Consider the following 23,501-nt stretch of genomic DNA (forward strand, 5'->3'; position numbering starts at 1 on the left):
GGGTAGGTGGTTTTGAAATGCAAAAGGTTAGTGGCGAAATGGTAAACGCGCTTTTGGGCACATGCGGTTTCAGTTGTTAACATTTTCTGAACTAGCAGAACACACCGAATCACGCAGCCAATTAATGTTAGAGGATGAATTAATTCAGTGCAATATAAGTGAGCAACTTTGGTTGGGGCGTTGCAGCTGTGTGGTCCATACACTGTACAAGCGTATGTTTCCTTGTGCAAACTCCAATGGGTGTGTTCCCTAGTTTTATCATGGAGTGCCATTTCATAAGCCACACCATGCACTTCACATATCAATAAGCACATTCGCTACCCCGACACTGTTAGAGAACAGTTTCCCACTGAGGAGAGGGCCATCCTCCACCAGAATACAAGGCAGCTTCCCACTGAGTAAAGGCCAGCCTCCCCCAGAGCAATGCAGAGAGTTGGTAGAACCAGCTCAGCACAGAGCTGCTAGGGTTAGCCTGGTAGAGCCTGGGATCAAGTCTGACACTGAACCGGTGGGGCCATGCTAGCACAGAGCCAGTGAGACAAGCCTGGCAAGAGTAAATGGGAATAAATAGACTGGCAGATTAGTGGGGCAGTCTGGCACAAAGGAGCGGGCCGCGTGGTGCTGAGCCAGTGGGACGACCCTGGCACAGAACAGTGTGCTAGCCTGGCACAGAGCGGTGGGGCAGGTTAGCACTAGCCCAGTGGCAACAGCCTGGCGCAAAGAGTGCAGAACTAGCTTGGCGCATAGCAATGGGTCAGCCTGGCACAGAGTTGATGGGTCCAGCCTGCAGAGAGCAGTCGGACCAGCCTAACGCAGGGTAGGTGGGTCCAGCCTGCAGAGCAGTGGGGCAAGCCGGTTTGAGATAGCAAAGCACTGAACAGGGGGGCAGCTTGGCACAGAGTTGGTTGGACTAGCATGGCACAGAGCTGGTTGTACTAGCATAGCACAGGGTAGTGGGAAGCTTGGCACAGAGCCTGTTTGGTATAGCACAGCACTGAACAGCGGGGCTGCTTGGCACAGAGTAGTGGGGCATCTTGAATCTTTGCCAATGAAGCAGCCTGGCGCAGAGCAGTGGGAGCAACTTGCCACTTCTCTGGTGCGACCATCCTGGCAAAGGGTCCAGCCTAGTACAGAGCAATGGGGCAGCCTGGCACAGAGCTGATGGGTCCAGCCTAGTACAGAGCAATGTGGCAGCCTGGCACAGAGCTGATGGGTCCAGCCTGGCACAGAGCAGTGTGGCAGCCTGGCACAGAGCTGATGGGTCCAGCCTGGCACAGAGCTGATGGGTCCAGCCTGGCACAGAGCTGATGGGGCAGCCTGGCACAGAGTTGATGGGTCCAGCCTAGTACAGAGTAATAGGGCAGTCTGGCACAGAGTTGATGGGTCCAGCCTGGCACAGAGCAGTGTGGCAGCCTGGCACAGAGCTGATGGGTCCAGCCTAGTACAGAGCAGTGTGGCAGCCTGGCACAGAGCTGATGGGTCCAGCCTAGTACAGAGCAGTGTGGCAGCCTGGCACAGAGCTGATGGGTCCAGCCTAGTACAGAGCAGTGTGGCAGCCTGGCACAGAGCTGATGGGTCCAGCCTGGTACAGAGCAGTGTGGCAGCCTGGCACAGAGCTGATGGGTCCAGCCTAGTACAGAGCAGTGTGGCAGCCTGGCACAGAGCTGATGGGTCCAGCCTGGCACGCACAGAGCAGTGTGGCAGACCCCTGCAGGGAAGCATCCCTCTGAAGCGTGTGCGGGAGGCTGGCCCTCTGCCCTGCCTCACGCAGGTGCCCCCCCCCTCCCAGCCATGAGCTCCATGGCAGGCTCCCCGCAGGATCGCATGACACCAGGCAGGCGCCTGGCACGGCTCAGACACGGGCCCCACGGGCCATTTCCATCCCCGTGTGGCCAATCGCGGGACATTTCACGCTCCTGCTCGCAAGCAGCCGCGCACTGTTCATCTCTGGCACCAGCTCCCCTCCCCCCTGCCCCCGTCCCCCGAAACCCCCAACAGTGTTTCACATACGATCCCCAGAGAGGGGTTTAAACGCGCTTCAGCCCGTATTTGTAAATGCATGCCTTCTTTTGCGTTTGTGGCGAAAATCTTTGAAGGCTAGATTTCGCCAATCACCGGCGGGCGTTTTTAAAACCCCCTCATCCGCTTGCATCTCGATTTTGGGGGTGAAAAATCAGGATGCGGGTTTTGCGGCTAATATAATGATTTTGATAGATGCTTATTTTGCCTGCGCTGCGTGTTTAACGACAAGCACCCGGTAAGGCACTGATGCAACCCGTCCCCTGCGAGCCCAGGAGCCGAGACATCCCGCGGGGGTTGGGTGTTTCTAGGTGGCGAGACATCCCGCTGGTGGTGGGTGTTTCTAGGTGGCGAGACATCCGGCGGGGGTTGAGTGTTTCTAGGTGGCGAGACATCCCGCTGGTGGTGGGTGTTTCTAGGTGGCGAGACATCCCGCTGGTGGTGGGTGTTTCTAGGTGGCGAGACATCCCGCGGGGGTTGGGTGTTTCTAGGTGGCGAGACATCCCGCTGGTGGTGGGTGTTTCTAGGTGGCGAGACATCCTGCGGGGGTTGGGTGTTTCTAGGTTGCGAGACATCCCGCTGGTGGTGGGTGTTTCTAGGTGGCGAGACATCCCGCTGGTGGTGGGTGTTTCTAGATGGCGAGACATCCCGCGGGGGTTGGGTGTTTCTAGGTGGCGAGACATCCCGCGGGGGTTGGGTGTTTCTAGGTGGCGAGACACCCGCAGGCAGTGGGGGGTGTTTCTAGGTGGCGAGACACCCGCAGGCAGTGGGGGGTTTCCTGGTACCTGCGAGTCTTTGAAATCTATGCATATCATTCGGGGGCGGCAGGTAACACGCGCTCCCGGGGGCTCCAAGAGGTGTGGCTGCCAGGCTCTGCTCCGGGGGAGGTGGGAGGTTACCTTGTGTCACCGCCGCCCCTATCTTCTCCAGTTAAGATTCTTTTCGCCCCTTTTCTCATCAGCCTGTGTTAAAGCTTACACGGTGCCATTCATAGCATTATGCGCAGCAGCGCGGCGCACTTGTGATGTGTAACGAGTATTTCACGATGCTGTAGGTGCAGAATGAGCGCTCTCTGCATGTTGGGGGAGTGGGGTGGTAGGGGATTTCATACGATGTGCTTGTATTGAAATTACTTCTGCCCCACGGGAGTACAGGGTGAGTAGTGACGAAACCCCCTACTCAGCCCTCACTCTTTTATCAAAAAAAGAGCGAGTCCAATTATAAAGGTTAAACGGGCACAGTTGGGAGCTATACCCCCTTCGCCTTTTGTGGTAATGTGGGCCAGGGCCAGTCTATACTCTCAAGAGGGGTGATCCAGTAGCATCCCAAGCCGCCAACTGGAACAGCCCAAAATAAAGGACTGTCCAATCAAGATTCTATAAAATATATACTACTTTAATTAAAGACAGCACCAGGGTCGGATTGGTGCATACAATTGTCTCGGGCACCAGTGAAAACGTGGCTCATAGTTGCAAATGGCAGTTCATCCCTTTTGTGACAGACTGAGTAGTACCCAAGAGGTTTTTGATAACGTGATGCACATTGTGTATTTTAAAGACTATTCATTCAGTACCACTGGTCAGAACTAATAGCTGCATGGTGAAGTAACTTATCAAACTGGCCCATATGGGCCAAAAGAGTGGCTGACTTTGACCCAAAAAAATCGCCAACACTATTTTTTATTTTTGGTCCAGGAACTGGCTAGTTGCCCTAAAAGCCAGTGCGAGCCTGCACACCACTGTACAAATAACTATAAAAATACTATACAAACCCACCCCTCTGGAAAGAACACAGAATATGCGAGAGATAGAAAGATGGAGCACTCTGGTTAATAGCAAAACAAAAGAGTTGATGGCTGGAAGGTTTAGAATAAATCTTGACCTCTGGCATTGCTCTGGGCAACCCTCCAGACCATCGTTCTTCGCCTGCCAAGCCATTACAAAAGGGGAAAAACCATATGCAAATCAGGCTTGATCCCACCCCCAAAGGGGTAGTCCAGCCAGAACTGCTAGGTCACATCCCCTTTGGCACGAGACCACAAGCATCCCCAGACATGTTTCAGCCTTGTTGGGCGTCATCAGTGAGGAGTAGCTTGGGTCTCTAGGCCCAGCAGGCAAGGGACCCACGTCTGGGAATACCCTTCCCACTCGGGGTGACAATAGCAAAACAAAAGAGTTGATGGCTGGAAGGTTTAGAATAAATCTTGACCTCTGGCATTGCTCTGGGCAACCCTCCAGACCATCGTTCTTCGCCTGCCAAGCCATTACAAAAGGGGAAAAACCATATGCAAATCAGGCTTGGTCCCACCCCCAAAGGGGTAGTCCAGCCAGAACTGCTAGGTCACATCCCCTTTGGCACGAGACCACAAGCATCCCCAGACATGTTTCAGCCTTGTTGGGCGTCATCAGTGAGGAGTAGCTTGGGTCTCTAGGCCCAGCAGGCAAGGGACCCACGTCTGGGCATACCCTTCCCACTCGGGGTGACAATAGCAAAACAAAAGAGTTGATGGCTGGAAGGTTTAGAATAAATCTTGACCTCTGGCATTGCTCTGGGCAACCCTCCAGACCATCGTTCTTCGCCTGCCAAGCCATTACAAAAGGGGAAAAACCATATGCAAATCAGGCTTGGTCCCACCCCCAAAGGGGTAGTCCAGCCAGAACTGCTAGGTCACATCCCCTTTGGCACGAGACCACAAGCATCCCCAGACATGTTTCAGCCTTGTTGGGCATAATCAGTGAGGAGTAGCTTGGGTCTCTAGGCCCAGCAGGCAAGGGACCCACGTCTGGGCATACCCTTCCCACTCGGGGTGACAATAGCAAAACAAAAGAGTTGATGGCTGGAAGGTTTAGAGATTGCTTGGTTTTCTGTGCAGAGGGGACCTGGCCTAGCAGTTCGGGCTGGGCTGCTACCTTCGGTGGCGGCAGCTGCTGACTGATTTGCACATGGCTGACTGATTTGCACATGGCTGGTCCCTTTTGCAATGGCGCAGACGGGCTAAAAAACGGTGGTGTGGAAGGTTGCCCAGAGCAATTGCCAGTGGTTTAGATTCATTCGTAACCTTCCATCCATCACTTTTGTGGTCAGTTTGTTTCTCCTTGTGAGAGAGGGTATGCCCAGACGTGGGTCCCTTGCTCGCTGCGCCACAGGGAACCAGGCTGCACCTCACTGAGGAGGTCCAACAAGGCCGAAACATGTCTGGGGTTCCTTGGTTTTCTGTGCAGAGGGGACCTGGCCTAGCAGTTCGGGCTGGGCTGCTACCTTCGGTGGCGGCAGCTGCTGACTGATTTGCACATGGCTGGTCCCTTTTGCAATGGCGCAGACGGGCTAAAAAACGGTGGTGTGGAAGGTTGCCCAGAGCAATTGCCAGTGGTTTAGATTCATTTGTAACCTTCCATCCATCACTTTTGTGGTCAGTTTGTTTCTCCTTGTGAGAGAGGGTATGCCCAGACGTGGGTCCCTTGCTCGCTGCGCCACAGGGAACCAGGCTGCACCTCACTGAGGAGGTCCAACAAGGCCGAAACATGTCTGGGGTTGCTTGGTTTTCTGAGCAGAGGGGACCTGGCCTAGCAGTTCGGGCTGGGCTGCTACCTTCGGTGGCGGCAGCTGCTGACTGATTTGCACATGGCTGGTCCCTTTTGCAATGGCGCAGACGGGCTAAAAAACGGTGGTGTGGAAGGTTGCCCAGAGCAATTGCCAGTGGTTTAGATTCATTCGTAACGTTCCATCAATCACTTTTGTGGTCAGTTTGTTTCTCCTTGTGAGAGAGGGTATGCCCAGACGTGGGTCCCTTGCTCGCTGCGCCACAGGGAACCAGGCTGCACCTCACTGAGGAGGTCCAACAAGGCCGAAACATGTCTGGGGTTGCTTGGTTTTCTGTGCAGAGGGGACCTGGCCTAGCATTTCGGGCTGGGCTGCTACCTTCGGTGGCGGCAGCTGCTGACTGATTTGCACATGGCTGGTCCCTTTTGCAATGGCGCAGACGGGCTAAAAAACGGTGGTGTGGAAGGTTGCCCAGAGCAATTGCCAGTGGTTTAGATTCATTCGTAACCTTCCATCCATCACTTTTGTGGTCAGTTTGTTTCTCCTTGTGAGAGAGGGCATGCCCAGACGTGGGTCCCTTGCTCGCTGCGCCACAGGGAACCAGGCTGCACCTCACTGAGGAGGTCCAACAAGGCCGAAACATGTCTGGGGTTGCTTGGTTTTCTGTGCAGAGGGGACCTGGCCTAGCAGTTCGGGTTGGGCTGCTACCTTCGGTGGCGGCAGCTGCTGACTGATTTGCACATGGCTGGTCCCTTTTGCAATGGCGCAGACGGGATAAAAAACGGTGGTGTGGAAGGTTGCCCAGAGCAATTGCCAGTGGTTTAGATTCATTCGTAACCTTCCATCCATCACTTTTGTGGGCACTCTGGTTAATGAAATGGGTGAAAGGCAATTTAAAAACACAATGTTCATATAAGGATATTTTCTTGTGTGAAAAAGGGATTAAAGGTGACCTAACCAGTCTCTAGGGCCCAAATATGAACCAAGAGGGCAGTTAAGAGTCATTAATACCATCTTGCTGTTCTTGGCAATTCGATAGCTTCAAGGCATCTTGACGCTGCGACTGGTTCAAATTATGTTCAGATGGGACGAATCGCAGTGCTCATGCCGTGGGTCACCTGCCTTCACCAGACAACTGAAAGGCTTTGGAAAGGACTGCTTTCCCAGCAGGTTCAAGCACATTCTTCTTGAATGGTATAAGTCAGATGAATGAATGAAGGAGTGTGACCCTCCCTCTTTTTATAGGCAAAAGCTCACAGGTGATTGGTAAACAGCACATCTTCTTTAATGGTTGCAATCCCTATCCTTGAGACTTGTGGTCTGTGCCTTCTGACATTGTACCCAAAGTTCTTTGTGCTAAAGGAAGTAGAAGAGGCAGGAAGGAAGGAACAATATAGAGAGAAAGAAGATGATAGAATCTTCCTCCGACCATGCTGAGCTCCCTCTGTCTACACTAATTCCATCCCTTCCCAGCACAATAAGTCCTCCCTCGATATAATAGAATTAAGGGTTGCAATCCCTGTCCTTGAGACATGTGGTCTGTGCCTTCTGACATTGTACCCAAAGTTCTTTGTGCTAAAGGAAGTAGAAGAGGCAGGAAGGAAGGAACAATATAGAGACAAACAAGATGATGGAATCTTCCTCCGACCATGCTGAGCTCCCTCTGTCTACACTAATTCCATCCCTTCCCAGCACAATAAGTCCTCCCTCGATATAATGGAAACACAAAGGAATGTGAGGATCACAGAAATCGTATACAGAGAAGCAGAGATTGCCTTAAAGATGGAAGACTTCGAGAACAGGGAGAGGAGGAACAACCTCAGAATCTTTGGGCTACAGGAGAAGGAGGTGGAGAGGAGAGAGACCTGAAGAGAAAACTATTTGAGATTATAAAACTCGTCTTTGGGAACGATACCATAGATTACCGCAAAATTGATGGGATATATAGAGCAGATGGCGCTCCGGGGGCCCTAGATCCGCCGTGGCCCGCTTCCATAACTACCCTGACAAGGTTAAGATCCTCGAGAAGGCGAAGAAAGTGGGTTCTGTCACCCTCAATGACTCTAACTGCTAGTGTTCAGGATTTCTCATCCCTAACACTCGCCAAGAGAAGACTATCAGCCCCTCACCAAGTGGCTTAATGAGATAGGCGTTCGATACAGATGGGGTTTCCATTCTCCATATCATTTGAGATTGACGGACCGAAATATAAACTGATCACGAATGATGAGATCAACCCAGCGAAGAACGATCTTCTGGGAGGTACAGAGGCTCCTGCGGGATCGTGGGAGAGGCACACAGAGAACAGATAGTGGCAAGTAAAGGGATCCAGAAGGAAACGTATTCTGGGGGCCAGGAAGTACAGGAAAATAAATGCTTCCCCGGCAGCTGAGACCTGACGTGAGATGGCAGTGTTCAGTGACTATAAGTAACAGCCCAATGGCTTGAGGAGGGGGGACACGAAGGAGGGGCTGGCTTAGGCTGTCACACTCCAGATAGAGATGCCCTCCAGACCCCTCTCCTCTCAGGTGAGGTTCTATCAAGTATATACTGGTTAGAAAATTGATTGACAGGGTGTCCAGAGATTTAGATGGTGGGAGGGACAGGGCTCAAGGGTTAAGTGGTGTTAGTAGAGATTACCTGAGTTGCGGATCCGGTTGGCTCGGCCGCACCCTAGGTTGTGTAGATGGGGTGGGCTAGGTGCCAGGTGGGAGTGGGAGGGAGCTCAGAGGGGGGAGAGAGGGACAAGGGTTTTGGGGGTTGTTGGAGGAGTGGGGTTCCCCATCATGGGGTAACCTGATGGTGACTAGCGATGACGGGCCGTGAATGGGCTTCCTGAGGGCGTGAATGTTAAGGGTCTGAACTCCCAGACAAACAGATCCTTTGTGGTTAAGGAGTTCCGCCCATCGGGGCTAGATGTCCTCTTCCTCCAAGAAATTAAATATCATGAGGGAGAAAGAACTGAGGATTCCAAATGGCTCAGTAGGGTACACATTCTGGGGCTCGGGTCCCTGTAGGAATCCACAATACACTTAGGATGGTGGTAACAAAGGTTTGGTCAGACATGGTGGGGAGGGTGCTCTTCATTTCGGGGAGTATCCGGAAAGTGTCCTTCACATTCCCCACGATTTAAGCCCCTAACCAGGGGCAATTGAGGTTCATGAAGGGTGCCCTCCCTAAAATCTTGAGCGAAAGCTCGAGATACTGGTTCTGGGTGGCCATTTCAATATTTGGGCTAACCTCGACATGGACAGGCAGGTGACGCATAATAGGGAACAAGAGCCCCTGAGACAGGGTTATGGGGAGGTCTGGGAGTCTCTAGACTTGGATGGGTTGAGGGATATCTGCCGTCACCTCCACCCACAGGAGATGGGCTGCACATTCTTTTCACCCCAGCACATCTCATTCATGAGAATTGACTACCTGTTCATCTTTGATTGACACCAGATATCCGACATTCACACCGAAGCATGGTCGGATAATGATCTGGTCACGCTGGACCTCGACTGTGGGGAATGAATCCTAGGGGTTACAGATGGAGATGTAACAAATCCCTAATAAAGGACTCAGTGTTTCACAAGGAACTCCAGAAAGGACTCAGGGAATTTTTCATCATAAACCACAAAAGCGAAATGCCAAAGAGAACAGCTGGGAAGGCGACCTGGAGGGCGATACTGAGGGAGGGTGCATGGAAGAAAAGGGAGCAGACCCTCATTGAGCAGGTGCTTAGAGTGGAGATTAGCAGTCTCGATAAGCAGGCACGCGTGAAGAACTGAGTCACCTTGCGGAAGGGAAAATAATCTGGAACCTCCAGTTTCTCAAGAAAAAATTCCATGAGAAAGGGGATAAGGTGGATACTATTTTGGCGGGCATGATGCGGGGACAGCGAGCGGAACGGTGGGTCTCTGAAGTAATGGGGAAAGAATGTGCAGGTGTCCTCGCCGGAGGAGATAAAAAAGGCCTTTGCCTCTTTTTATGAGGCCTTGTACAAATCTGAGTCTAGACAGGAAGAGGGAAGTATTTACTTGTATATGGCAGACACCCCCCTGCCCAAACTGTCAGGAGTTGAATCAAGGCTCATGGAGGCCCATATAATAGAGGAGGAGATTAGGAGGGCAGTGGCATGGATGCCGTTGGGGAAGGCCCCAGGCAAGGATGGGTTCTCGGCGTATTCTGCAAGTCATTTCTCGAAGTTCTGTTGCCTTTTATGACAAAGCTCTTCAATGACATTCTCGAGATAGGCGTAGCCCCCGAGTCCTTCTCTCAGACACTCATTACTGTAATACTCGAGGGGAAGGACCCTAGGACGTGTGGGTCTACCGCGCCATTTCCCTTCTCAATATTGACGCCAAAATATATGCCATGGTTCTCACGGGCAGGTTGGAGGAATACATGCCTCGGCTGATGCATCCTGACCAGGTGGGCTTCATCAAGGGTCGGCAGGGAGCGGACGCAATGAGGAAATCCTTGAACCTACTACTGAGGCAAAGGGACTAGCAGGTGACCCCGCCTTCCTCTCCGTGGACGCGGAGAGCGTGCTCGATGGGGTAGAGTGGGACTTTCTGAGAGCAGTATTGGTTAAGTGCGAAATAGGGGAAAGGTTCCTCTGGGGGATCATGGTGGTGTCCTCTCCCAAGACTTGTGTTAATATTAATGGAAGTAATTCACAATGGTTCGTTCTGGGACTGGAAACCAGACAGGGCTGCCACCTATCGCCAATTCTGTTTGCACTGTCCCTGGAACCGCTCGCACAGAAAACAGAGGGGACCCTTGAATCGAGGGGTGCAGCATAGGAGGACATGAATACAAAGTAGCATTGTATGCAGACGACTTGTTGCATGTCACAAACCCTAGGGATCCTTACCGGTAGTGGTCCAAATGATTGAATCATATCGCATCATGTCAGTGTTTAAGATCAATAGGTCCAAATCGGACCTCTTCCCCTTGGACAAGAAGGAAGATGACAATATGGCAAGATTCGCACCCATCGGAATGCAGGTCAACTGGGGACCACTTAGATACTTGCGCATTAATGGTACCAGGGACTTAGGAGATCTGTTCAAAGCTAACTTCAAGCGGCTGCAGACCAGGCAAATGGAGGACTTAGAGAACTGGTTGGGGTTTCTTAATGCCCTCAAAATGGTCCTCTTCCCCAACTTAGTCTATCTCTTCCAAATGCTTCCCATCCAGATCCCGGACTCATATTTTCGGCAGATCATGGGTACCATGTTGACGTTTCTCTGGCAAGGGAAGAAAGCTCGTCCTTCCAAAAGAAAAGGCAGGTGTGGGTCTTCCTGATGTCCCGATGTGAAACTTCACTACAGGGCTGCCCAGCTCAGGGCCCTCGTGCCCCACCTAAGCGCGCAGCTGGACCGGCAATGGCTCGCACTAGACAATCTGCACATGCGGCTGGCCACGGTTGGTGAATGGCTTTGGGTCCCGAAACATAAGATATCACGTAGAATACTAGACCACCCGATTGTGGGGACGGTCTGGAGTATATGAAGCCGGGAGCAGAAATAAAGGGAATTTCGACCTGGCCATCGCCGTTGGGACACATTTGGGTCCAGCGAATAAGGGACGCCATACACGGCCCAGATAGATTCCAGTCTTGGTACGAGGGGGGGTGTTTGAAAGACTCTGGAGGGATGGCAGATGCATCAGTATCCTGGAACTCAAGGAGGTCCTGGGAATAGGTAATCTCTCGGTCTTCCTATATCTCCAACTCAAGGGGGTGATGACGGGGGAGGAGTGGAAGGAGCATATCCAGAGAGACCTTACCCACTTTGAAAAACGTCTAAACACCAGGACAGAGGGGAGGGGGTTGATCTTGGCTATGTATGGGACCCTGGTGGACACGGGAAAGGGATCCACGGATGGGCTGAGGGGACGGTGGGAGAGAGATATGGATGGGGGCTGGACACACATCTATGGGACAAACTCTAAGTCATCGATCTCCACACAATATAAGGTACATGCCATCAAGCTCCTGCACAAGTGGCAGTATGACCGAGTTAGACTCTCCAAGTTGTACCAGGACGTCCGCCCTCTCTGTTGGCGTGAATGTGGCTCCAGGGCAGACTACTGGCACATGTGGTGGGTGTGCCCTAAGGTTCAGTTTTATTGGGATGAGATCCTGGGCTGGATTATGGAGCTTGCTGGCATCACTAGGATCAAATCCCCGCTGTTGGTCCTGTTTGGTCTGGAGGAGGCCAATGGGGATCGTCTTGGCCCCCCCTCCCCCCAAACTCCCACGTGTGGTAGCGAGCATGTTACTGGTGGCCAGGGTGATCCGCTGGAATAATGTACATACACCAGGTAAAAAAGAGTGGACTAATGTGGCCAAAAATATGTATGTTATGGAACGGATAACAGCTGGACTTCATGGGAGGGGGGAAGTGGTGGAGCAGGAATGGGGGGAATTTGTCAATAGGTATACGGCCGGGCTACAGTCGGAGCAGATTCACCAGCAGGGGCACTACCATGAGATAACCTGGTGCCCTGGGGAATATCTAGCGTACAGGAATGGAGGGACCACGAGGAGGAGGGGAGGGAGAGACGCCACTCGAAAGGGCCCTGGTTGTTATTGGCCCCATGATATATTGAACATATTGGACACGGTCTTGGTTGAACGGGAAAGAGTCAACCACAGAGGGGCGGGTGGGTGGGTAGAGGGAGGAGGGAGGGGGCGTTTCAATGTTTAAAGTTTGTTTTAGGCTTAAGAAGGCCGAGCTAGTTTGTGGCTTTACTAACGGTGTCCTGACCTTGAGGCAAAAGTTTTAGTTCCTTAATTTCGATGGTTTGTTGTATTGTTTGGAAAACCTTTAATAAAATCGAATTTGAAAAAAACAAAAAAACAGTCATTCGAGTATAATTCTTAAATTAGAGGTTGGTGACATGCTGCCCAGATTATGGTAGCGATTCAAAAACAGCAGGAGATTGCTATGACCACAACCAATGACTATACAGTCTGTAATGTTCACAGAACACCAGTCCTCCCTCAGAAGGAGTCAAAAGCCCTGGTTTCTGATGTAACCACAGACCACTCTAGTCTATAATCAGGCCCATACTTTATTCTGGACTGCTTCCCTCGACTCTGGTCTTTCTGCTTTATTCACATTCGTTAGAATTATATTTCTCTGATCTAAGATAAGCCCTCTTAAAATTGGATCAGTTATCTCTGCCTTTTGGGCGTTTTTAATGCAAATATGTTTCCCTAGAGGGGAGCTACCTGGACTCAGTGTAGAAGTCTCATGCACCAGAGGTTTTAGAGGAATGGATGTAATACTAGAGGAATCAGCAGATCCTAATGGCTGCCTTAAACCGGAAGCCACACACAGGGGCTCTGCTTTGCCTTCTGGGACCTCCTCGCCAGCAGATGACAAGCTACTGATAACCTTCAGGTCAGTTTGACAGCCTTTCTCAGCCGCACTTCGATGTGCCTGTGTAGTGTACAGGTCTGTTTGACAACCTTTGTCCATTCTGTTTGTGGTACTATCATATCAAATGATTCCACTCAAGTGCAGAAATCCATAACGTTCTTGCATGAGTTGAGGTCTTGAATGACCTTCTCCTTAATGTCCTGCCATCTCCCTGTATACGTAGAGCCAGCATTCATCCCCTCCTCTCCCAGATGGCACTATGATAGGGCCTCAATACTGTCCATACGCTTTGAAGGGGATTGTGCAGCCTTACTTGGGTCTGATGGTAAATCGTCAATGTTCCCAGCTTGAGTTCCAAGAGGAACTATTCAAGATGTACCTGGTGGGTCATACTGAAAAAGTATATGAGCCTCTTCTTCTTTTTTCGAATGCAAACGAATCAAAGGAGCATACATATCAAAGCTGTGCTCATCATTTATTAGTTCCCTTCTCTCTTCTTGGAGCCGCTGTCTTCTTCTGACACTTCTAGCCAGGACCTCTGAGAAGCGACTATCACCCAGCATTGTAAGAGTACCACACTACACTGCTCACAAGAGTCCTGTTCCAAAGACACTGCTTTCAAATCTTCATGCACAAGACCCTTAGTTGCCTCATACTCGGTGAGCTTAGGTTCATGGAGACAACTAACTACCTGCCCGGCTCTAATGTTGGACACATGGGCTTTGACAATAGGCATTCTGACAAGATCGCCTAAATGCAGCGAAGCTAAGGCACAAGTAGAAAGAGAGACAGGGAACAGAGGAGCTCCACTTACATCCTCCAAACAGGTAAACCTCTGTAGCTAAATTGAAACAAAAACTGCAGTAGATATCCAGTTTTCAATCAATCCAGAGACACCAGGGCAAATAGTACTCCCATTACCTTTTAGTAATAATGTAGCAACACGAGTTACTGCTTCTTTTAAATCCGAGAGGACATTTTATGCAGACTTACAGAACATGAAGCATAGGCGGCATAAGCGGCATGAGTTTCTAAGATTCCAGATTCTTAGAGATGTCAGAACCGGGCTGACAGGAACCAGGAAGAGCCATCGTAACAAGCAAAGACTTGCCATGCTCACCGATCGCCAGCTGACCACCACCAGGTGTAGCTTTATTAACCTCACCGGCGATGTCAGAGATGTCCTGAATATGTCCAGAGGGAGAGCTTAATATCGGCAGGGAATTTCTGTGCTAAGCGGTGTCCCGTGCCGTAGATCCCAAGATAAAGCTCCATTCATGGAGTGCGAGCCACACCACACAATGCCAGTTTCTACAGATTAGAGAATGTGACCCTGAACCCGTCCAGGGAGCACCCTGGGAAGCTCGCAGACATCAAGCCACACTGACAACAGATATTGTTTACAATCTTGAAATGTCTGTATACCAGAAACCAGTTCCCTGAGATTGATGACTAGCCGGTAACCCTTCTCTCTTGTGTGAAAAAGGATTGCTGACAAAGACTGAGCAGAATGAGTGGGCTAGTTCTAAGGCCTGCTTTTTGAACTTGTAGCTCCCGCAACTGACATTTCTCTTTGTCGGAAGAAAGAGAGAAGCTGTGTAGTCTTTATGCTTGGACCTGCATGAATTCTACCTTGAAACCTTTCACTTTCTCTAAAATACAAAGATGATGAGAAACAATCTGCCCTTGTTTGTAATGGTACCTTATCAATCCATCCAAAGATTGAAGATGCAAAACATGACAGTAACCCACTTGAAGGTTGCACTCCTCTTCCTCTATTTCTCTTTCTGCCTCTGTTTCTGAAGCCTTGACCTCTCTGGCAGGGGAAAAGGTGGTTCTTTGCTGAGAGGCCTCTGTTGTAAGAAACTAGATCTGTTGAAGGCTGATGCTCTGAGGGGATGGCCAGACGTGCAGCACATACCACGGCCGGCTCTTGCAGAGTCCAGAGGTGAACTCCTTCTCCTGCTATCTGATTGGTTTCTCTGCTTTCTCAGGTGTTCATGAATTTGCCCAAATCTCAGATGAAGTCATCCGCAAACAGAAGAGACCCCTGTGCCTCCCTCGTTCTGACTCTGCCAACTCACTGAGCCTAGGACTTCTCTTCAACAGGACCTTTTTTGTTTGCTCACGGGATATGGAGGAATTTCGAGGAATTTGCATCCCCGAAGTAAAATCCCGCTTTTTGGGTCCATTTTGTAATATAGTCAGAATCCAAGTCTTTTCCCAAGAATGTTGCTTCCTCCGCCAGGTCTAGTATTTTTAACAGGGCCCCTGCTACATTAAGAAGTCTTGGTAAACGGGCCATGCTCTATCTTCCCCTTTAGATGAATCTCTGTGGTATGTGGAAAAGAAAGTATTAATCTTGGGGTTCATAGCCGGAGTAGCAATAACGTAAAGGGAGTATTAGGACAAGGGCTCTCTAATCACATCTTTCTATGACAGGTAGCATCCAACTTATGTCTAAAAAATATAGCCACATAATCGGCCACTCCATCCAATGGCCCCCATTTCCTAGAGTGAAGGTGGGAAATCTGTTAACGGTCAAACATGGACAACCCCGCAAGGAGTCAATGGGAGTAGAGGACTTACTACCACTTAAGACATATTAGGATCCTGAAATTCCTCTGAGAGGATTGGAAAGAAGGATCTTCATTGCCATCCACATTTTTTAAAATGTATTTAATTGGTTTATTTTATAAAGCGCCCAATACCGTACCTGAGATCGAACCTCTGTTTCTCTGTGTGGTCTTGCTTTCAAAACCAGCTTGTTGCCACTGTGCTATCCTCCATTGCTGCACATAAGTGTCATCATCATCCTCAGCCTATCCTGGCGGTGGAATGAAGGACATATACCTTCCCTTCTTGGCCATGCTTTGACCTGATGTTCTGACCAGTGCTTGAACAACCTCATTTAGAGCGCTCCCGGTACCATCAAGACCCTAAGGGTCATTGGGCCGAGGTAATGCACAGCTTCTTGTTTGGGGCTTTTGTATGAGAGGGGGTTGACGCCACACCGCACTTATTTGCCCCTTCCCTGGGGGAATTATGCCTATAGGGGAGGAGTCTTTTAACAAGGGATTTCTCAATTGAGGAATCCATAGCTTTAGGAAAGGAGGCTAGAGCAAAGGGCTTTACCCATGGACTGAGCCACAGACGAATCAGTGAAGGAAAGACCTTCCCCCTCCAAGCTTCCTCCAGATGTCCTCAACTGGCCTCCATCTCTGGTGCATCTGTACTATCCTCAGGGGCCTCTCTAATGTCACCGTACACCTTGCACAACTAGTCATAAAGTATCAAAAAGAAGCTTCCAGAATGCTGCTTGTGTTACAAGGTCCTTTACTCTAACTTGAGCAGCATTGGCACTAATGCCTCAGCAAACGCCAGAGCTATAAATGCTCTGGCTCAGCGAGTGCATGGGAGAGGTGCAGCACAGTAGAGTCCCAATCACAACGTTAAGCAGAAATTAATGTACACAACCTAGCTGTCGCCGCCAGCACCCAGTAACCCACTGAAATGTCTGTTGGGTCACTGAAACATAAAACAAAACCTGACAACCCAATACTCAACTGAGGCGTGACTCTGGGGATGTTAGCAGTAAGAAAGAGGAAGAAGGACTAAATGTTTTCTATTTAGACAGGAAGCACGGACCGGAGATGGGGTCATGTGTCATGCAAAGGGGATGAGTTTTGCTGCATAACGAGAAGCTTCCGTGCCACTCTGTGTGACTAGCACATATGACAAGCCATTCTATATGACCTTCTTCTGCGATTCAGTGAGATTTTTGTGTGAGATGTTCACAACTGTGATTTATTTGGGGTGTGACCTTATTTTCGCACTCTAGGTTAACTGAATGCAGGGCACTGCTAACATTAGCACTTACGTGTTGTTGGCTTCTTTGACGAATCCAGGGAATTCATCCCTTTTCCCCAAGGGGGAGCCACCCCCTTTGGGTCTAGGGAAGTGAGCCTGCTTCGCAATACCCTACGTAGGGGACAGAGCAAGCAGGATCCCACTGGGTGTGACCCCCCACTTTGGGGATAAAGAATGTACAAGTAAGGATTCCATCCCACCTCTCTTCACTTCAGAGTCCCCAATGTTTGTTGATTGTATGGGAGTCGAACAGGTCAATCATCTACAGGGCCCCTTTAAAATGGATGGTTTGGTTTCTAACCTGTATTTTTGCCACCTCCTTGCGCAAACCAGGACCAATGGAATCTTCCCCTCCATTCCAGGGGGGAACTCAATTACAGCGGAACGGCGAACTACAGGAGAGACAATCTGCCGGAGAGTGAAAAACACCAGCTTGTGCAGATGGGGAACAGAGGGAGACACTCCAGAGGAGCCGACAGCCATCCAGTTGACATGATGGGTAGAGTTTGGTGGCCGATTGGGGAGCAATGCCTCTCCAGAGAAGGCAGGAGTCCCGACCAGACGGGGACAGCAGAATAATGAACCAGAAAACGATGAAACTAGATTCCCCGGCATCATATTCCACCAACGCCGAAAGCCAGAGACTGAAGAGGCATAGTGGAACAGCAGTCCACATGAAGCAGAGCAAAGGCACGGACGCAACCCGCTTTGGGCCAGAGCGACCTCCACTAAAGAGCAATTAAGTTGCAACATGGGCACATGGTAGCATTTGAGAAGCGGTTAGAGGGCAGTGACGCCGCAACCGAGCCTGCGCTGAATTGAAAGTATGAATACTTTAGAAAGGGGAGAGAGCAGGAACAGACCACACCAGGCTCAGCATCCCCAATCCCCACAGGGGGCAAGCAAACTGAATACTCCAGGAAGGGGTGGAGAGGAAGAACCGACCACACCAGCCTAAGCAGGCCTGAAGCACACAAGGGACTAACAAACTGAATACCCCATAAGTGCGTAAGAGAAGCAATAAACAAAACAGAGCAGAGCCGGCCTATATCCCACTTAGGGCTAACGATCCAATACCACAAGAGAGGTCAGAGGAGTAACACACCCAACAGAATTGAGCAGGCTCCTAAACCGCGATGGGTTGAGAATAAGAATACCCCAGGAGGGGGCGAGGAAAAGCGACAACCACAGAAGGGCTGAGCATGTCCATAGCCCACTTTGGGATAAGACTGGGAACTCCCATGAGGAATAAAGAGCAAACTTTGGTTTGGCTGGAAAAACCGACCTATACGAGTCCGAAGGGTGCACCCCAGAAGTAGGAATACGTTAAAACTGTTCGAACTAAGTGACGAGAACATTGTTTTCACCCAAAGGACAAAGTGAAAGACTTTTTGGTTTGGACCTGTTCAAATGTAAAGCTTAAAAAGAGATCAAGTATCCTTTATTGTTGGGCTTCATGGTCTGCTTTCTGAAAAATATAACTACTGCCTGCAAATTACGCTTTGCAGACTGAATTTCTGATCCATACCTAGGGCTAAATGGCTGTATGAAAATCAAAGGAAGGCTTAAAACGAATTACACGTGGAGGACAGAGGAGGAATGATGTTGGAAACAAATTCTACTCCGTGCCACTTGTAAGCTGTGGCTACTGACTGAAGGAGTTTTGGAGTGGTGAATTATTCATGTTGTAAAACAGTGGCTGTACCCAGTTTAAGGTCACGTCCCAGCATTAACAGGAACGCTGAGTGCAACTCCACTGCACGTTTCCTACATAATCACCTTGTCCTGAAAATCCACGGGATTATTCTTGGCCATGTACTGCATTTCTTTTAGCACATTCCAATTGTTTATACACACGTACACGTGTGTTCATACCTGGTCCACCTTGTGCATGGGAGGAAGGAAGGGCCCGAAATGTGCACATTTTTTAATTATAGACGAATACCACACAATTCTTTTTGCTCAAGTAAAGGAGGTTCCGACACGCATCTTTTCCTTTTGTGAATCCATCCCAGGTCTTGAGGTAGAGAAGGCATTTGATCCAGTTTGTCTTTTTCTGGCATGGCTACCTCTGCCGACCCCTCTCTGCTTGTGGCCATCATTACTGGAGTTTCCTCTGAATTTACAAATATACGTGTTAATTTCTGCTTTACAACCAACCATGGTCATCGCCAGTGCCGGCTCCAGGTCTGCCAGCACCCTGTGCGAGATTTGTGAGCCCCCTCTTCGCCCCCCACAAATGCAGAACAGCAGGGGGCTCAGTTCTGTTTTTCGCCTGATACTAGCAGAACAACAGAACTGAGCCCCCAGCTGTGCTTGTAAAGTGTGTTTAAGGGCACCTTGCCTTCAGCTCAGTGTCATGTAAACATCGTCTATTAAAGAATCAAGCCGTGATTCTTTAATAGGCGCTGTTTACATGACACAGAGCTGAAGGCAATGCGCCCTCGATTTGCTGCTCTGTGTGGGGTGCCCTTGTGCGGCCGAACCCTCTGAGCTTACCTTGAGCTGGTCATTGTTACTTGCTTGGCTAACTGGGAGTGTTGCCATTTCTACATGGATGCACATTTCGCCTCGCACATGGCAAGAATTGCTGCATAACTATTGCTTGCAAGCCACTGCGCTGTCTGTCGTGTGGAGCTCATTGTCTCAAGCACCAACATTTTAAACTGCTGCCATCGGTGCCCCAGCAGGTCAAGTGCAGCGTGAATGGGCCTTTTGTTGCCCAGGGTGGGTGGAAGTGCAGGTATAATCTGGTGAATAAAATGCAGAAGGGTTTACATCCTTTGCTCAAGTCCATGATCTCTCTTGCATAGGGCTCCAGCCTTGGAAGAGAATTCAGAGGCAATTCTGTTAATCAGTCCAGCGACGGGCAGATGGATGAGCGAGTGAGGGAGTGGGAAATAAACCACTATTCATGCCAGGCCCTGATAAAGCGTCATAGATTGTATTGCTCCACCTAGGAGAGTTGTTGGCATTGCCCTACCCCTTTGGAACGTAATCGTAGTTTCTGTGCGCTTTTGTGGTATTATGAGCTAATCAATGTCTTAAACTTCCGTGATGTAACCAAAATCATCAAGGGTGTAACACCATACAGGTTTCATTGAGACATGTGCGCAGTGCCATTTATAAAGACTGTGCAACAGAACTTGCCCCATTCATCACCTCACTCATTAACTCATCCTTCTCCTCCGGCACAGGGCCAACCAACCTGATGCTTAGGTCCTACCCCTTCTAAAGAAACCTACCTTAGATCAAACATCTCTACCATCTACTGCCCTATCATGACTGTCCCTTCCCTACTTACAATATTGGACAGGGCTGTTTACCTACAGATCCAAAACTTCCTTGAAGCAAACAACCTTCTAGGGATTCGTCAATCCGGGTTCAGACTAGGGCACGGAACAGAATCTGCCCTCCTAGGTTTAAAAATTCAAAATGGATGAGATAAAAGACAACAGTAAACTAGCTATCCTCCTTTTACTAGATCTCTCTGCTGCCTTCGAACTTGTGCACCATAACATTCTATGTCAATACCTCTCATCAGCAGGACACTTCTCGCCTAAAGCAATAGACGGCATCTAATCCTTTCTTTCAAACAGAACAATGAGAGTTGTTTCCACCCAGTCTTCTTCCTCTCAAGCCCCAGTCACCTGCATAGTCCCTCAAGGCCCCTGTGTCTCGCCAACCCAATATAATATCTTCACGAAGCCCCTCTTCGATCTGCTGGATTCCTTGGGTATCTCCTACACCAACTATGCAGATGATACCCAAATCCTCTTACCCATCTCCGGTACCTATGACACAGACTCCAACACACTGGTTAAAATATACTAAGCCACTTAAAACTGGATGGCGACATATTCCCTATGCCTCAACAACAAAAAAACAGAGTTGCTCCTCATTGGCGCACAGTCCCTAATAAACAAACTTGACAGAGCCTATAAATCCTTCATCATTGATGGTAACACCATCCCTGTCTCCGAAGAAGTCAAAACATTAGGTGTCTATGTAGACTTCTCACTATCTCTAACTAGACAGGTCAACGTAATTGTCGCTTCAGTGGTCTATACTGCTAAACTTGTCAATGCCTGCAGACCCTTCCTCTCTGCGGACAGCTGTATCACAATTGCAGGAGCGCTGATTGTCTCCAGGCTTCATTATTGCAACACCCTCTTCACAGGTTCCTCCACGATTAACATAAAAAAATTAAAAATCATTCAAAACAATGCGGTAAGCGCAACTCTCAACATCCCCAAAAAAGATCACATATCACAGGTGAGAAAAGACATTCACTGGTTGCCTGTGCAAGAACGCATCCTGTTCAAAAGTCTCACCATAACGCACAAATGCCTTTCAAACACGGCACGAAAATACTTAGCCAGTAAATTTAACAAATCACAGTCCAACCGACCAACCAGGTCCTCCCAGTCCCACTGGATCTCGATCCCCAGATTCAAACTCCAAAGAGCTTGGGTAACAGTTTCCCGGTAGTGGCTGCCAAACATTAGAATGCCCTAACAAGAAGCGAACCCTCCTACTGGACCTTCCACAAACGCCTCAAAACGTGGCTGTTTACACGAGATCTATAAATGAATAACATTGCATGCACTGTTGCATATATCCATGTAATCCTAAGCAGCACTGTAAGAAGTGGTTCTCAAGTGTGAATATATAAACCACGTCGACACTAGCCATATATTCCCAAACCCTACAAGGAATAATAATTGTTTTTTTCTTTCCTTGGGCACCCTTTGAATGTACATTTGTGGACTTCCACAACTAAAATAGGGTGTCAACTGAGTAATCTTATAACATCTTTTTGACATAGGAGAAGAACCCAAGTCCTGTGATACTCAGTATCTGTGTTCAAATGGAAAGTCTTCTTTCTTCCATTTGTTTTTTTTTTTTAATTTTGTATCTTTATTGTGTTTGTTTCACTTGTTTTCAATTATTATTGTTTTCTATGGTGCATGATTCATCCAGATGTTGCCAATTTGATTGTAATATGTTATGTATTCAAAGTTGAGCCCGTTCCAAGAAAACTTTGCAAAATGCTATTGAGGCATGTATAAAAGATTGTTTTATGTTTTTCATTAAAATAACGAGAAATATTGTTTTGTTTATGATTAGATTTTGTATCCAGTCAAGTGCAAAAATTAAAATAATGATCTGTTTTGATAATATCAATGATATGATTACATGAAAGTAAGATGTTAATGTAAATAGGCAGAGAAAACGAGGACACCGTCTGGAATTAGGGAGTAGCATATCCAGACAGAGGTGATTTTCCTCTCCGAAATAGTTTTGTGTAAAACCTGCCAAGATACCATCTGAAACTAAGGAGTGATATATCCAGATTGTGGCAATCCTTGTTTGGAACAGTTTTTTAAGGTTAGAGAAAACGAGGTGAGCATTGGTAATAGGTATACCGCATCACCATTACTTTATAACCTGTGGGGATATTATTTGTTGATTCTTAGTAAATTTAACAAATCACGGTCCAACCGACCAAGCAGGTCCTCCCAGTCACACTGGATCTCCATCCCCAGATTTAAACTCCAAAGAGCTTGGGTAACAGTTTCGCGGTAGTGGCTGCCAAACATTGGAATGCCCTAACAAGAAGAGAACCCTCCTACTGGACCTTCCACAAACTCCTCAAAACGTGGCTGTTTACACGAGATCTATAAATTAACAACATTGCATGCACTGTTCTATATATCCATGTAATCCATGTAACTGCATCCTGTAACTGCCTTACTCATCTGCAAAGCTGTATCAAAAGTATTATTCATAAAATGCGCTTATTGTAACCAGCGCCTTGATGCCTGCGGGTTTGGTGTGCTATACAAATGTCAACATAAATAAATAGCAATTTTATAAATGTTCAATTCGCAAATTAGATAAAATGCAAACATTGAAAAGATAAGCATTCACCTTCATCAAAAGGAGAAGAAAAACACAAACATTTATTATACATGTGATAGTGTACCCCGTACCATACATTATAAGGATTTTGCACATCACTGAGTAGTTTTGTGACTAAATAAAGGCGTGTTCCTTTGTAAGGTCACAGATCTCCAAGGTAACTTCCAATATTCTTTTTATGTATGGTAGGGAGTATTTTACTGCTTATAATGCATGGCCCCACGCTGTCTTACCCTTTAATACCTCATCTCTTCCTTAATATAATGTAAAAGATATTTCATTTGCTGTCTATATAATCAATACAGTTCCGTTTGGATTTAAAAAAAAGCAAAAATGCAGCTCCTAATATGGTGCAGAAAAATACTTCCAGCATTTTAATAAAATGTGTTGAAAAAAACATTCCGTTTGTGCTTTAAAATAAGTAATAACATGCAGATTCTTGCTTGCATGAGTAAAACTCCAGCAGTGCAGAAATTAAACATTCTACTGTAAACAGTTCCTTGCCAATTACCAGCTGCAATGTGTCACAGAAAAAAACTCTGCAAGCAAGGAATTTGAAAAGCTTTTCACGGCTTTAAGTGCTGCAGTGACAGCTGAAATTCACTCTGCTGGATGAAGCAGGAGGCATTGTGATGTCACAAGTGAAGCGTAATTACTGATTACAGAGCGGTTGTGATGCCATTTTCTTATTATAGATCAGTTGTGATGTCACACGTAGCCTGTAATAAGACAATTATTTCCAGGCTTTTATACAAATATTGCAGG

General features: G+C 48.4%; 1 protein-coding gene across 4 annotated transcripts in view; it reads left to right on the forward strand.

Moving 5' to 3' along the window:
• CNTN1 (contactin 1) overlaps window positions 1–23,501 on the forward strand; it is a 1,316,193-nt gene that overhangs the window by 959 nt on the left and 1,291,733 nt on the right. The gene's annotated exons all lie outside the window — the stretch shown is intronic.

Source organism: Ambystoma mexicanum, chromosome 12, assembly GCF_040938575.1.
Source record: "Ambystoma mexicanum isolate Mex_15411 chromosome 12, UKY_AmexF1_1, whole genome shotgun sequence".
NCBI classification, from domain to species: Eukaryota; Metazoa; Chordata; class Amphibia; order Caudata; family Ambystomatidae; genus Ambystoma; species Ambystoma mexicanum.